Source organism: Quercus robur, chromosome 2 (genome assembly GCF_932294415.1).
Source record: "Quercus robur chromosome 2, dhQueRobu3.1, whole genome shotgun sequence".
In the NCBI taxonomy this organism is placed as follows: domain Eukaryota; kingdom Viridiplantae; phylum Streptophyta; class Magnoliopsida; order Fagales; family Fagaceae; genus Quercus; species Quercus robur.
Window position 1 is genome coordinate 26,592,398 of NC_065535.1, and position 17,436 is coordinate 26,609,833.

At 35.3% G+C, this 17,436-nt stretch overlaps 1 pseudogene; it reads right to left on the reverse strand.

Annotated features, from left to right (window-relative positions):
* Window positions 1-60: 60 nt before the first annotated feature.
* LOC126696856 (UDP-glycosyltransferase 87A1-like) lies at window positions 61-10,223 on the reverse strand (annotated as a pseudogene).
* Window positions 10,224-17,436: the final 7,213 nt, after the last annotated feature.

The following is a 17,436-nucleotide window of genomic DNA, read 5'->3' on the forward strand; positions in this document are numbered from 1 at the left end:
AAAAAACCCAACACATCTACATGAGGAAACTAATCAATGGTCGTGGCTTTATGAAATGGCTTAAAGGTATGTATAAGATGATCTACCATCTCCAATAGCATGGCGACAAATATCTTTTAGTGCTCTTGCTCTTTCTCTTAATTCTTTGCCCTCTCCACTTTCCATATACATAAAACTTTGGACAAGCTCTGATATTTCTTCTTTGGTCACGGAATTTCATTTCCCACTGTTGATCTGTTTACCCTCCACCCAATCTTCCAGTCTTCTACAATTAGCCTACTATTCGGTACTTGGTCCAAAAACAACGAGAAAGTAAGCATTGGTACGCCTGCGAAAATTGCTTCTAGAGTGGAATTCCACCCACAATGTGTCTAGAAACCTCCTATGGAGGAATGGCACAAAACCTTCAGTTGGTCACACCATTGCACTACCAACCCCATTGTTGAGGTTTATGCCCTAAAATCCAATTTGTTGGCATGTTATAAATAATTAAATTGTTTAATTATATGAGAATATTTGTAAATTAACTAATGAGACATTATTATAGTCTTTGAGATGCATTGTCTGTGATTTATGTGATTTAGTTACAGAAGATATAAATCACAAGTTCCTTGTAGCACATCAACTAATATGATTTGTCTTGATCATGGAAGTGGAGACTTCTAGTTGATGTGTTGATGTGTCTTAAGAGTCAAGACATATTGAATTGGACCGTTGTGAGATTAATTATTCAATCAACAACTGTCACTTGAATAATTAATCTCATGACTTCTAATTTCATAGACTCTCAATCCTGAGAGGATAGTGAACCCGATCATGAAATGTAGGTTACTTTGATATATCAGGAGTGAGATCTAATATTCACGGTCAAAACCTCAATATGTTGGGTAATCACACGTAGTGTTGAGGGAACACATATTTTCAAGATGGAATCCATAATCTCTTTTTATAGAGACACAAAATATTCTCTTGAGATAAGTTTAATGAGAACTGATTATTTAGGGCACCCACTTTAGTAAGGAGTTACTAAAGCTTATATTTATTGAAATTGGATTTCAAAAAATGTGAATAACTAAAAGCTTAAACTAGGTACTCAAGGATAAAATAGTTGTTTACAAAGTGATAGTTCATTATGACTTTGTTCACTATGGATATTTCATGGAGGGGTCAAATGATATCATTAGCGTCTTTGGATATAATTTATTAATAAGGCCTAGAGTGCAATTATATTTATATAGTGATATTAAATATAATTAATGGTAACTTTGGACTTGTTAAGATTTGACAGATAAGCACAAGGCCCATTGGAGCTAGAGTCTTATTTATTCCCTTTGGTCCCATCTCAAACCACAAACTAAAGCCCAATTGGGTAGGCCTAAAAGACTAACCCAATTAGATAATAAGTTTTTATTTAATAAGATTTATTAAATAAAGCAACTATTAGGTTCTAAGGATTCAGGATCTAAATATTTTAGAACTTCAATATGTAATGTTGGCAAACCATGATCAAAACTTAGAGTTTAGATTTAGGCTGCTCAAAGTATGTTTATTGTGAAGTTGGAATCGAGTAATTGCAGAAAATTACTATTCACTTTTTGCAAGGCTCGATCGATTGAAAATTAGACTCGATCGATCGAAACTCATGCAGAATGTTTTTCTACAGAATTTTCCAACTCAGCCCAAGCCCATATGACGTGTAGGGTTTTATGTTTTGCTTTAGGTATAAAAGGAAAAACCCTAGTCATGTTCTCAGGTTGTTGTTTATGCTGTAGGTGTGAATCTTTTGTAAGATCTAGAGATGTTTGCCATCATACACACTTAGGGTTATCAAAATCAAGATTGATGTCGAGAGCTTGGTGATCGTTTCAGTTGCTGCACAAAGAGCTTAAAGAAAAACACAAGTGGGAGTACTTGTGGTTACTATGAATCCAAGAAAGAAGTAGTCCGTGGACTCGGAGTTGTCATGTGGTCGTGGTAGTAAGTTTTCTACTCGAGGTAGCAATAGGATGTTAGTGGTCTAAGTCGCTATTGTAAAACTTCAATTCTTTCATAGTGGATCTGTTTTATCTTGAGAATAGTTAGGTTAAATCCTCCCCATGTTTTTTACCGGTTTGGTTTTCTTGGGTTATCATATCATTGTGTTCTTTATTTTCCGCATTGTTTACATGATATAATTTACTTGTGTTAACCTATATTTGAATAATTTATCTAAGTAATCACTTGGCTAAATAACTAGGTTAATCAACTTGTGTTTTAAGGGGTCTAAAAACGTACAAGTGGTATCAAAGCGAGTTAGCTCTAGTATTTAGATTCTTTGATCTAAGAGTTGATCATTGACCCCTATTGTCATGGAACACGGTCACTCTCTTGTGATCCCACCCCACTTTAATGGGAACAATTATGCCTATTGGAAAGTAAGGATGAAAGTATTCCTGAAATCTATTGATGAGAGTTCCTGAAATCTATTGATGAGAGAGTTTGGAATTCCGTTGAGTACGGATGGGAGAAGCCCACTACTCCAGTTAGTGAGTGACAAACTTCTGAGAAAGAAGCAGCCGTTTTTAATAGCAAAGTTATGAATGCTATTTATAATGCTGTTTCTATAGAGGAATTCAAAAGAATCTCTAATGTTGAGGTTGCTCATACTGCTTAGAATATTCTCTAGACTGTCATGAAGGCACAAAAGCAGTTAAGATTAACAAACTGCAGTAGTTAACTACTAGGTTTGAAAGTATTAGAATGTCTGATGATGAATGTTTTGATGAATTCTATGCTAAATTGAATGATATTGTTAACTCTGCTTATAATTTGGGTGAAATCTATGATCAACCTAAAATTGTTAGGAAGATACTTAGATCTTTGACTGAGGACTTCAGACCCAAAGTAACTGCCATAACTGAAAGTAAGGATATGGACTCCATCCCTGTTGATGAACTTGTAGGATCTCTCCAGTACTATAAGTTAGACCTACTCAAGACAAACAAATCCAAATCAATGGCTCTTAAGTCAGTTGATGATATTGATGGGAGTGGATTTGATGATGAACTCTTTGCTACAGAGATTGCATATCTTACCAAGAACTTTAGAAACTTTCTTAGGAACAACAACAGAAGGGCAAGAGGTAAAAACAATACTGAACCTGGAAATTTTAGGAGAAATGATCCCACTAAAGTAAACAATACTGAAAAACCTAAAGAGAAAGTAGGTCAAACCTCTAATAATTCTATGGGTTAACAATGTTTTGGTTATCAAGGGTATGGTCATGTGAAATCAGAATGTTCTACATTCTTGAGATCAAAGGGTAAGGCTATGGCTGTAACCCTTAGTGATAATGAAGTTTCTAATCATGAGTCTGGTAGTGATGAGTATGGAACTTTATTACTTTCACAGCTACTGCTAACTTTATTACTTTCACATCTACTGCTATAGTTGATGAGCAGTAACTGTGAAAGTGTTGTGGTTGATAAGAACCCTTTTGGTGGGGAACTCTCTGAGAATGTTGATTTGCAAGAAGCCTATAATAAGTTTTGCAAGGTTGCTGCAAAGGATGCCATGAATGTTGATTTAGATTTACAGAAAATTGCTTCTCTTGAACTTGATAAGAAAAATTTACTTTCGAAATTTTTTGATGCTAATGAATTGCTTTATAAGGTGAAGATTGAGAACATGTTGTTGCTTGATAAAGTTAAGAATTTAGAACTTGAACTATTTGTTGCTAAAGAACAAACAAATAGGTGTGCTAGTTCTAAACTTGAACACATGTTAAGTATTCAGAAGTCTCCCTTAGACAAAATTGGTCTAGGTTTTGAAGATAGCATCTTTGTGCCTAAGAATCATTCCACAAACTTTGTTTCTTCTTCTGAGACTCCCGTGAGTGAGATTATCAAACCAGCAGAAGTTACACCTCCTAGGAAGATTAAGGTTGATCTCAAAGAGTCTAAACCTAAGACTCCTAACCCTCGTAAGGACAAGTTGCATGATAGACTTGTGTGGATTTGTCATTTTTGTTGAAAGTCTGGGCACATTCATCTAAATTGTTTCAAGTTGCAAGTTGTTAAGCGAACAAATTAGCCAAAAGCACTGTGCCTCAAGCACAAGATCCCATGGTACTTATTGGTGAGTTGGTAAAGGCTTTAAACCTTTATTCCAATCCTAGAGTTGCTTATCATTCTAATATGAATAATAACTCCAATGCAAAAGTTGCAGTTAAAAAGTTTTGGATGCAAAAGACTTGATCTAATTGAGTTTTTCTGACATGGTCCTTGTGCTTCTTCTCTCTATTCTTTGTGGCTATTCTTCTTTACTGTTTTTGTTTTCTTTGTTTCTAGGATTTGCATTGCATAACATTCATGCATTTCATGCTAGATTGTTTTTTTTTTTTTTTTTTTTAAAAAATAAAAAAAAAATAAAAAAAAAAAGAAGGAAATGGAAAGAAAAATGTGTTTTGCATTTTTTTTTTTTTGGACTTGAAATCAAGGTTGGCCTTATTATCTTTACATAACATGTTTATGTACCTTGTTTAGCTTGGATGAGTTTATTTTATTGCACTTTACTAGTTTGAGCTTTGTAGTGTATGTTGTGTGGGAGTTGTTTATAGTTTTTGATCACATGATCTTGATCTTGATCTTGAAGTCACATGCTTTTGATCGTAAGGACTAAAAAATCCTAAGAGAAAGGCATAAATAATCATCTCATCACTGTTTACTAGCCAATCATGAACACCTTAGTGCATATCATATGATTTTGTGCTCGAGAAAGTGTAGCACATGCACAAAAAGAATATAAGGTGTAGCCTCGGCTTATAATAAAATTCAAATTGAAATAAAATTGGTGTGTACATTATCTTGGCTATTTTAATAAGTTTCAAATCAAATAAAATTGGTGTGTACATTATGAGGCAAATCAAGAAACTTACATGATTGCAAGCTTGTTTTTCTAGGAGATGGGAGAGTTATATGATGTAACTCTTTAGGTGATAGTCACTTTCAAACTTATGTGATGAATTTTGTAGAGATTGTGATTGATCACTATTTACTTATCACCTTACATGTATCTCAAGCTATTCTAGTTGTACACACTACACAAGTTATTCTTTGCTAAGCTTAGTACATGATATTATGTGTGATCTTGTTGTGGCCATCCAAGATTAAAAGTTCCTTGATTTTAATGCAAAATGTGTTTAAAGGTTAAGATTTGGGGACAAATTGATTGAAAATCTTGTTTTTGGAAGGTCTGGGTCAAATTCAAGGGTTTTTGAAAAACTTTTTATCTCATACTCATGCATTCTATTCATAAAACATTGTGCTTTGAGGAGTTTTTGCATTAAAATGCTATGTTTTTCAAAAAATTGATTTTTTTTCAGATTTTCGATCGATCGAACCTGTTGCTCGATCAATCGAAATTACGATAAAAATTTTGGTTTGAATCTACTTGGCTTGATCATTGCTCAATTGATGTTGGATCGATTGAACGTGATTTTCGATCGATCGAATCTAATTTTCGACCGATCGAAAATTGTTCAGAATTTTTAAAATAAGCTTTTTCACGTGTTCTTCACTATTTCAAACTTTTTAAAAAGCTATTCTCTCTCTCTCTCTTCGACCGATCCAGATTTAAGTCCACTTTTTGTTGTTTTCCTCCTAAATTTTTCTTAAGGTTTTTGTCTTCTTGTGCTGGTAAGACATTTCTACCCCTTCTTTTTCATTTTATTCACATATTTCATGCATTTTAGGTGTAATTTTTTGACTTAATAATTTTTGGTGTTTTTGATTTTTGAGTTGGTTTTTGTCCAAATTGATCAATGGGTTTTTGTTCTAAGATCTTGTAAACATGATTCTCATGCTTTAATTTGATTAAAATTGTGTTTTGGGACAAATTTGAAATTCTAGGGTTTGAAACTACACGAATTTGGGGATTTTGTTCAATTGGGCTTAATTTGGTAAAATTGTCTTGTGAAATTGATTGATTATGTCATTATATGCTGATTTCTATCTAGTGTAATGATGAATTACTCAATTTGGTTGAATTTTTGAAAGTGGGTTTTCAAAATTTCGGGTTTTTTGTTATAAACTCTATGTTCAAGTCAATTCTTGGTTTTTAAAGTATAATTGGATTGTTCTCAATGCATTAGAGCATGCATTATGTGGTTATTCTATTCATGCATCATATAAACTGATATTTCCAATTGCTGTTTTCTTTCTAACCTTGTCTGATGCAATCTGCCCTTGGTTTTTCTTTGTTTTCTTTCTTTTGTCTCTTTTCTGTCTATCCTTTACAACCCTTAGCATCATGGTTAGGAAGACTAGAGCCCATAGGACATCCACCTCCTCTTCTACTCTAGCCTTTGACAGTGATAGGTTTCGTACTAAGAAAAACCAAGAAACCTTTGAGAAGCTGAAAATCTTTAGATCAGTTTGGGCTGAGAGGAAGGTAGTATTAGATGAGCTAGATCCAGAGATTAGGAGAAACTTTGAGCGTAGGGGTTGGCTTCCTTTGTTAGATATCTCTCATCCTCCTCCGGCTACCTTGATTAAAGAGTTCTACTCGAACCTCTCTGTCCACTCCAATGATTCCAACACTTAGTTTGTGAAGAGTTGGATAGGGGTGAAGAGTATGTCATTACTCCTTTGGTAGTGGCCTTTACTCTTGGGGTGCCTAAGGTAGAACATCCTGTGTACCCTTATGATGAGACCCCTCCTCTAGATGACATTATGTCATATCTCACTAGTACTTCCATTTAGTGGGGTACTGATTCTCGAATTACCTCTCATGAGTTGACAGAGATTCATTACTTGTTTTTTCGGATTTCTTGTCATTCCATTTGGCCTATCTCTCACTTGCACACCATTCCTATTAAGAGATGTGCATTTTTGTATGCTTTTGTCACCAATGCTTCTATTTCTTTTCCCTCTTTGTTTATTAGCTCTTTAGTTGAGGTTTATAGGAGTAGCTCGAGAGCACATGGTCTTTTCTTCCCTATTTTCATACATCAGATTTTGTTACATCTAGGTTTAGATGAGTTTTTTGCTTCTGAGCCCGTACACATTATAGCTCCTATAGGTGCCACCTTCCTTCGGTAGAGAGCTGCTCAGATGAGAGCTAGCTCTAAACGCCCTCGTGTAGAGTCTTCTTCGGGTGTTGCACCTCCTCCTCCTCCTTCTTTAGGTGATCACACAGCTAAGGAGTATGTTGATTTGACGGCCGTTGTTGATCCTCCACCTTCTACTTCAGGTGATTCTAGCATTTGGAGTATGTTGGACACTATCATGACCATTCAGGCGGCTCATGGTCAATTTTTGGTGGATGTGCTAACGGCGCTTCAGGCCCTACGTGCGGATTTGGTGAGCATTAGACAGACACCTCCACCACCTCCTTTTGATGATGAGTCTTGATTGCCCTTTGGCAATTCGTCACAAAAAGAGAGAGTACATATGGATGGAGATAGGGGGAGATTTTGAGTTTTTGGAGCTTTGGAGCTTTAGATTGTATCTAGGTGCTTCATCCTGTATTTATTTTTTGGCTCATGATGTATTAATCTTGATGTAGTTATTTTGTTGTGATGTATATGTTAAGGGGAGACATTATATATTTTTTATTTATGTTTCTTGTTTCACATTGTGCTACATTGGCTATTGATTTATATTATGAGGTTATTCATGGTATATGTCTTTTATTTTATTTTTTGTGAAATCAAGAATTTATTTTGTTTTACTTGTATTTTCCACACATGCGCTTATGTGTTTGTTGAGTGTTTTAGGAATATACATGTTGATTCAGTCGTGCTGTTGTCTACACTTGCAACTGATAGATAGTAGTTTGGTTGAATTATTTTTGGTTGGGCAATTTTATTGTAATGGGCTGTTTTTGTAACTTTGAGCATTTTGTTTCATTATGTGTTTTGTCACGGATTGCCAAAGGGGGAGTTTGTTAGGTTCTAAGGATTTAGGATCTAAATATTTTAGAACTTCAATATGTAATGTTGGCAAACCATGATCAAAACTTAGAGTTTAGATTTAGGCTGCTCAAAGTATGTTTATTGTGAAGTTGGAATTGAGTAATTGCAGAAAATTACTATTCACTTTCTGCAAGGCTCGATCGATTGAAAATTAGACTCAATCGATCGAAACTCATGCAGAATGTTTTTCTACAGAATTTTCCAACTCAGCCCAAGCCCATATGACCTGTAGGGTTTTATGTTTTGTTTTATGTATAAAAGGAAAAACCCTAGCCACGTTCTCAGGTTGTTGTTTATGCTGTGTGTGTGAATCTCTTATGAGATCTAGAGGTTTTTGCCTTCATACACACTTAGGGTTATCAAGATCAAGATTGATGTTGAGAGCTTGGTGATCGTTTCAATTGCTGCACAAAGAGCTTAAAGAAAAACATAAGTGGGAGTACTTGTGGTTACTGTGAATCCAAGAAAGAAGTAATCTGTAGACTCGGAGTTGTCATATGGTCGTGGTAGTAAGTTTTTTACTCGAGGTAGTAATAGAATGTTACTTGATATGATTTTACATGATATGATTTTCCGCATTGTTTACATGATATGATTTACTTGTGTTAACCTATATTTGAATAATTTACCTGAGTAATCACTTGACTAAATAACTAGGTTAATCAACTTGTGTTCTAAGGGGTCTAAAAACATACAGCAACTACCAAGGTAGTTAGAATGTACGTATGATGAAAAGAAAAGAAAATAGTTTTTCTCTATAAGAAGAAGAAGAAGGACTTTCTTTGAGAATCAACGTACATAAAAACTGATTGAGATACCACTCTTCTTGGGCACCATGTGGAATTGAGATGAAGATTAAAGGTATTTTCAAGTCCTTGTTTTGAATTTCATAGCATCAAGGTACACTTTCTATTCTTTGTTCTAGAATTCAAGGTTACATGTTATCTCTCATGAATGAAGTAGATCTGTGATTGTTGCTTCTACTGTGAGTTTTGTATGAGATGCAAAACCAGATTTTCCAACACCCATATCACCACAACTCTCTTTCAACAGAGAAGCTTCTCCACGAGCCACCCACAAGAAATGAACACCACAATCTCGCAGCCCAGCAGCAATTTCATCCATTTGGGTGCCTGAGACTAAAAGGAAACTTCCCAACGAGATGTACAAGACAGAACTTGTAGGTTGGGAATCTAGCCATTGGAGATAGTTGGGGATGTTGTGAGTTCTTGCAATAGAGGAATTATATTCAAGCTCTAAGTAAGGTATTGCAGGGCCAATAGGATAGATAGGGAATGGAAATAATGCATTTAAAGTGTCGAAGGCTTGGGGTTCAAGCTCATGGTCAGAAGTGAGGAGGAGATTTGTTCTTTTGCCACACTTGAAATGCATTCCATTACAAGTTGCAGTACTCCAGGGTCGGTTTCATGAATGACTATTTGAAGGTTGGCCACTTGCGTTGAAGAAAGTCCAGGGATGTGGTCCACATGCTGCTTTCCAAGTTCTAATACACAAAAGAGGCAAAAATTCATGCCTAATATCAACGTTTTAATTTGCAGTAATATCAAGTCCTCAAAAGAAAGTAGAAAGAGTCCAATATCAAGTCTAAGCTAGAAAGACATGAATCTGTTGGCTTTCTAAAAAAATGAAAAAAGTCACATAATATGATTCAATGTCTTTTCCTTTCACATGAACTCATCATTTATTTTTATTCTACCACTCACAATCAGCAACATAAACAGATGGATAAAAGTTATGGTTTTTAATTTTAGTTTTTATGCAGTCTTAGAAATTAAGCGGCAAGTGCCGATTTCGTAGGAAAAGATCCCAAGGATGGAACATTGAGAAAAAAAATTGCCGACATGGTCCAAACCGGAGCTACCAGAATATTCCTTCTATTACCTACGCTTATCATCCACAATAACTCAACATCACCTAACATAGCATCAACTGGCGGCTGAAGATGATCCAGAAGCTCCTGAAAGGGAGCTTACATCTTGGTCATAACAGCTTCATAGAAGACAGGGAAGTTGGCGGTTTTCAAACATTTTGGGGGGACAAAGTTAGGGATGGAGTCAGAGCGGATGTTGTTGGGTTTGGGATCGGAGTCTATATAGCTAAGCCACTCCTCGGTGACGACAAAGGTAATGAGAAGACGGTGTTTCTTTGACTTTGAAGATAGTAACTTGCAGAGGTTCATTATGGGGTTTATATGGCCTCGACCTGGATATGGCATTGCAACCATGTGGCAGACTGTTGTTTGTTCCATCTATATATAACTTGGAAACTAAGGGGTATTGAATATGTCTGATGAATTTAGGAGTAAAGTGGACTTTCCTCCCCCTTCAATTTTTATCATTCTATTTCTGCATTCATTTAGGTCCGTTTGAGATCTGTTTATTTTGCTAAAATTGAAAACTTTTTACTGAAAGTATTGTAAATAAAGGTAAAAGTTAGCTAAAATAGTACAGTGGGACCCATAAATAGTACTAAAAAGTATAGTGGAACCTATAAATAGTAGCAAAAATAAGCTGAATAGTAAAATAAGTTGGCAAAAATTATTTTTGCCAAACAGACACTCAATAAGCTTTGTGAGAACTTGCTTTTTAATAGAAACTACTGGATAATATCATAATACTATATTGTTGTTTTTAAATGGCTTTTGTTAATGGTTAAAAGTTGAATTCCTTTTAAATGGCTTTGTCAACGTTTAAAAGTTGAATACTTTTTAATTAGCTTTTGGGTATCAGACTAGCCAATTCAAATCTTCTGTCTCATCTATTGTGCTTCACTCCATACTCCACCAATAAAACTTGGATAGCTAGCATCTCTCATCAAGTGAGATAACCCCTAACATTTAACTTTAACGTTAAAGTTGACGTTAACTTGAACTCTTTTGATTTTTGTATCTTGCATAGCTTTTGTTTTACTTTGTTTCTTCCCTCTGTTGTCTCATCATATTCCTTACTATCTCCCGAAGCTTTATTGTCCGCTGCCACAAAGATTCCTTTTGTCCTATAGCTCCAAATTTGTTTTCAACTTTTGAGAGACTCCTGCTGAAACAAGCAACCTTCAACACCTTTTAGGTATTGCTCAGTCACACAATAAGTTCTCTCTTTTTAGTTTTTTTTTTTTGAGGAACAATCTCTTTTTGGTTTAGTGTAAATAAATTTCTTTTTTAAATTTATTTTAGGATTTATAACAACTTTCTTATATACACTTGTGTGAGTGTGTGTCAAAAGTGTGTGTATATATATATGTTGTTATTAAAAAAATAACTATGTTGGTTTTGTTTTGTATTAAGGTCATGAGTGATAGAAATTATCATACTAGGATTGATAATCAATCGGTTTGAAAATTGAATTTTGAAGATGAGGATTCACCTGTGACAATTGAACAACCAGAACCTATATCAATAGATGGCAATGATAAAATTCATGCTAACATAGAAGAAGAAGTGATTCTGAAATTAGGAATTAAGTGAGATTGAGCAAGATGCGTATGATTTCTATAATAGTTATGCATGTGTAGTTGGATTTAATATTAGGCGAAGTAAGGGCCACAAGGGTGATAAAGATGGTTCACGTAAATGGCTAGATAGAGTTTTTTGTTGCTCTTCCGAGAGTATACTAGGAAATGACAAAAAAGATGATAATGTGAAATGCCATCGTCTAGAAACAAGATGCGGTTGCTTGGCAGAGATGAAAATTAGTTGTAGATGTAATGAAAAATATTGTGTGGTAAAATTTGTGTGAAAGCACACACTTCTTAGCTCTTCCTTGTAAGTGTATATTCCTTAGATCTCAAAGGTCCATTAATCCAGCCCAAGCAATTGAGGCTAAATTAGTAGATAGTTCTGGAATTGCACTAAGAGCAAGTGTAGGACTAATGGCCAGAAGGGTAGGTGGACTTGACAATCTTGATTTCATTCTTGAGGATTATAATATTTATTTGCGTACAAGATGAATAAACGAGATGAAAAGCAGGGATACAGGAGGCCTACTTGAATATCTTCAAAGAATGCATTCTGAAGACCTTAATCTTTCTTATGCAACTCAAGTTGACCTTGATGATCTAATTACAAATATTTTTTGAGCAGATGGTAGAATGAAGTTGGATTATGAATATTTTGGGGATGTACTATGCTTTGATACAACTTACAAAAAAATAAAGAAGGTAGGCCATTTGCATTGTTTGTTGGTGAAAATCATCATAAACAAACTATCATCTTTGGTGCTGCATTGTTATATGATGAAACATTTGAGACTTTCATATGGTTGTTTAATTCTTTTCAGAAGGCAATGTTTAGTAATAAATCACAGACTATCCTCACAGACCAAGATGCTACAATGGCCAAGGCATTAGCTTCGCAATGGCCAAAAACACATTATCGTTTATGTGTTTGGCAAATGTACCAAAATGCAGCTAAGCAATTCAATGAAGTGTTTGGAAGGTATAGTACTTTTGCAACAAATTTTAGTAGTTGTGTATATGACCATGACTATGAAGATGATTTTTTAGATGCATGAGATAATATGCTCAGTAAATATGATCTAAAGAATAACAGTTGGTTGCAAAGACAATTTGAGTTAAAGGAGAAATGGGCTTTGGTTTATGAGAAGAAAACATTTTGTAATGATATGTCTACTACTCAAAGAAGTGAGAGTATGAATAGTCAAATTAAAAGGTACATTACTTATAATTATGACTTGTTGCGTTTCTTTTGTCACTTTCAAAGGTTGGTTGATGATAGATGTTTTGAAGAGTTGAGAGTAGATTTTAAAGCACCTCAAAGTAGACCATCATTAGAATATCCAGTAGAAATATTGAAGCATGCAACGTGTGTTTATACTCCTGTAGTATTTAAGTTGTTGTTTAATTGTGAATTATGGCTCACTTGAGATTGTGAATTGCATAAGGATGGTGAGGTTGGATTTGTGGTAAAATATAAAGTTATTTCTCCCCGTAAATCTCGCCAACACATTGTTCAATTTGATTCATTGGCTTCTATAGTGATGTGTAGTTGTAATAAATTTGAATTTGTTGGAATTTTATGTGCCCATGCCTTAAAAGTGTTATCTCTTCAAAATTGTAATAGGGTGCCAAATTAGTATATTTTAAAAAGGTGGAAAAAGATGCAAAGGGTGGTTTTCCAATGAATAATTATATGCGTATAGGACCACATGACCAAAATGCAGATGTGGGAAGTCGTTATAAAGTGTTGCTTAAATTGTATTCTAATTTGGTAACAAGAGCTGAATTGATTGATGAGTTTTTTTGGATTTCTTTGGATGCTTATGAAAGTACTTTGAACAAAGTAGAGGTAGATTTGAAAAATTTATCAATTGAAGAATTTACTGTTGGTTGGTGGCACCTGTTTCAAATCAAAGGCTCAACAAGCTAATGACAATGTGCAACCTACTGTGAAGGAAATAAAATTAAAGGAATTAAGCTTAAAGTGAGACAAGCATGTGTATGGACATCTAGTAGAAGAAAGGGTGCATTAGAGAAAGCTACAAGAAAGAGAAAACATCAAACTAAAGTATCCTCTCATATTCAATAGCTCACACTGGTATGAAATGTGTTCTGTGTTTTGTTACTTTATGCTTACAATTTGTTAGAAAATAGTACGTACTAATTCTCTAAATTATTTATATGATTTTTATTTCAACCATATGATAGCCACCTCATGATGGTGCCTCTAGCTCAAGGAATCAAGCAAGTCTGATGTCTTCTTCGATTTATTTAACAATTTATATATATATATATATATATATAAGCCTAACCGTTCCATCGGCTAGCTGTTGGACAAAATCTAGATCTGGGTTCCTAACTGGGTTTTGGATCTGTAGATGATGGTTCTCATTATCTATAGTCCAATGTGCTGGGAATGTGACTTCAGACCATTTCAGGGTTTTGGGTACCTGAACTGTGGATCTAACATCTGGGGTTTGGATAAGGGTGGTTTCACTAGCCTTTCTTTTGTCTATGGATTGGATAGACATGTTTGTTCTCATGCACTTATAATACACTTTGTATATAAGGGCAAGTTGTCTGGTTCCATGTAACAAGAAAGTTCCATGGGTTTTGATGTTGAGGGTGAGGACCTTCAAGATGTGAGGGTCGTCAAGTGCTACAGTGAGATTGGGGAAACAATCAAAATGGATTGGTCCACCGCTCAAACTGGATTCCATGGTGCCTAGAAGACTGTCATTAAACCTAAGGTGACGAGTGTCTCTAAGGGCCATAAGGATTGAGTTGTTCAACCCTTCTCTGATCAATGGTTTAGACTCAGTTGCTAATCAAGAAGAAGACAGCACTAGTTAAGATAGTCTAAAGCCTCCGATATATATATATATATATATATATTGTGTGTAAAAAAGTACCAATTTATCAAATTATTTACATGATTTTTTTTCTTCTTAGCCAACTTATGATGGTGCCTTTAGCTTAGGGAATCAAGCACCTCAACATACTATAGACGCTCAATTTTGCACCCATGATTTAATCAAGGAAGATGACTAGAATGACCATCCATGTACCCCAAAAATCGTGATTGCATTAATTCATTCATTGCATATCATAAAAATGATCTTGAGATTCTAACGGTCACAACGGTGTGTCCGGTTTCCAAATCAGACCATTGAATTGAAAGATATCGCATGATCAAGTTTGCACGGTTAACATGTATTGTGTCTAGGTAGAGTCGACCACGCACGATTAGTTTAAATTAATTTTGATTGGTTAAATAAATAAAGTTAATTAAATAATTTTGTGATTGGTTGACAATTAGTGTCTAAAATGGGATTACTTGCATAGGAATAAAAGGGATAATTGGATAACAATAAAATTGTGGATAATCTGAACTTTATCAAAGTTTATTTTAGGATATTTATCTACAAGATTATTGTGTGCATGGATATATTTGTGGGTATTGGCAAATTTTGTGGGTATTGTGGAAAATTTTTGTTGGGCATGTGAGAATTTATTTGTGTATGAAGTTGTGGGAATTTTTTCTTGGACATGTAGAAATTTTCTTTTTGCATGGCTATGGAAAAATTTGGTGGTTGTATGGATATGTGATAAATTTGGTAGTGGTGACATTTTGGTGGGGCATTGATTTGATTTTGTGGTGGTGGGGTATTGATTGTGAGAATATTTTTTGGTATGGAAATTTTTTGGTTATGGAAATTATTTTGGCTATGTGGTAATGGAGTTGTGAATTTTTCAGGTTTGGATGTATGAGTATTTTGGGGTTGGTCCCAAAATCTGGGAGGAGGTAACTGGCATTTTTCCTAGATTTCTTCATTGGTTGCCCAAACATCGCTTGTCTCCACCCTCTAGGTATTCTTTGGAGATTTGGCGCTTGGTGATTGACAATCTGACAATTGATGATATGAGTTCTTTCTTTCTCCTTTTTAAATCCTTGGCACTTGGTTATGATCTAGTCTCTTCTTTTTTTGAGTTTCTTTGTGACTTTTCAGATGAACTTAAATCCTTGGGTTGGATGTGAGGGGTATGCTGAATGTGAGCGGGCTCTAGAACTGAATAGCCACCAAGTATTGTTTGAATGTGGGCATGGAAAGTATTGGTATCTTGGTGATCGGGTGCTACCCCAAGTTGAACATGTGCATCCTCCTACCACAATTCAGGCTCATCCTTGTCACACTACTCAGTTGGATGACTTTCTGGTTGATAAAGAGATTGCTCGGGCCCGTGATGGCTATATTGTTATAGGAGTAGAAGGAAATTATTCTGAATTTATCTGGGATCATCTGCAAGGCTGCTTGGTTGGCAGAACGGTATTTTCCTTCCTTGCTAAGATCAAAGTTCTACCAATTCCTTTTCCATATTTATGCTTGGTAACAATATTTGCATGTTGGATTTTTAGTGTCCATCTTTTGAAGGAGAGGAAGAGGAAGAGATTCCCTCTCCTCACCATGCTGGTGGTTCTTCTAGTTTTTTCATAGAGACTTATCCTCATTTTCCGGCATGGCAGTATGATGTGATGAATCCTAATGGAACATATAGTTCCATGCCTTTGACTAGGCCAAAGCATGTGACAAATGTTCCTTGGCCCAATCCGATGTGTTCTTGAATGTTCAGGTCTTTGTCCTTATTTCTTGAATGGATTCTAACTCGGTAGAGTTGTGCTTCAGGTTGATGTGGATCTTGTAGAAGAAAGCATGTGAATGATTGGAGGCTTGTAGTCATTGGCTCGTACTTAGTCCTCCCAATATGTGATCAATGATTCTAACTGGGTATGCGATGTTGTTTTCTGAGTATCTTTGGCTTGAGCTTTGCTTGATAGTGTCTTTAACACTTGATTTTGCTGACTTTTTAGGCACATCGAATGGAAGTTGCTGACTCTACCAAGAGTGCTTTAGAGGAAAGGATCAGAAGCCTCGAACTTGAAAATCGTCAGTATGATCATCACTTTTTTGCAAGTTAGGAAGGAAACATTGAAGGTGGCTCCTCTAAAGGTGGATCAAGGAGATCCTCCCACAAGCAGACTCGGAGTCCTAATGATGCATGACTTGTATGTTTACTTTTCCTGCAAAACAAAAAGGAAGTTTTCCTTAGACAATCTTGTATTATTTTCCATGTTTAGCACTTTGTCCTTGGTATCACCTTGGATCATGTAGAAACTTTAACTAAGACAAGTTTAGAATTCACCTGATGAGATCTTGTAGTACTAATTTAAACTTATCTTGTTTGGCTCTGTTGGAATCCGCACTTAGTGGTTTAAAAAGAATGCCCCTAGTTTAAACTTATCTTGAATGAGGTAGAGCCGAATGCCCCTAGTTTAAAAGGAATGCATGATTTTTGAAAATCTTGATTTTTTTTTTTTTTTGAAAAAACATGAAAGTGGTCTTTTTTTTGGAAAAATGAGCCATGGGTGAATGCCCTTAGTATACAAAAGGATGCATGATTCTTGGAAATCTTTATGATGATTTTTTTCTTCTCTTCTTTCTTTTTAAAAAATGATGGTGGTTTTTTTTTTTTTTTTTTTTTTGAAAATACATGAGGCGTGGGCGAATGCCCCTAGTTTGGAACATAAATCCATGAGTCTTAAGAAAACTTGAGTTGATCACTTTTTGAGAACAATTGACAGTTTTTAGACCCCTTAAACAATTGATTAAACCTAGGTAATTAGCCAAGTGGTTACTTAGTCCAATTAAACAAGTCTAGGTTATCACAATAATAAAGATCAAATCATGCAAAGCAACGGAAAATAAATAACACACGATATGATCACCCAAGAAACCAAACCGGTAAAAACCTGGGGAGGATTTGACCTAGCTATCCTCAAGGTAAACTTGAATCCACTATCAGAAAGAATCGAAGTTCATACAAAAGGACTTACAAGCACCCCCGCTTGACTTCCTAATGCTACCAACCAGTAGAACTTACTGACATGACCACGTGCAAGCTCCGAATCCACGGACTCCTTCTTTCTTTGGATTCCCACCAGCTACAAG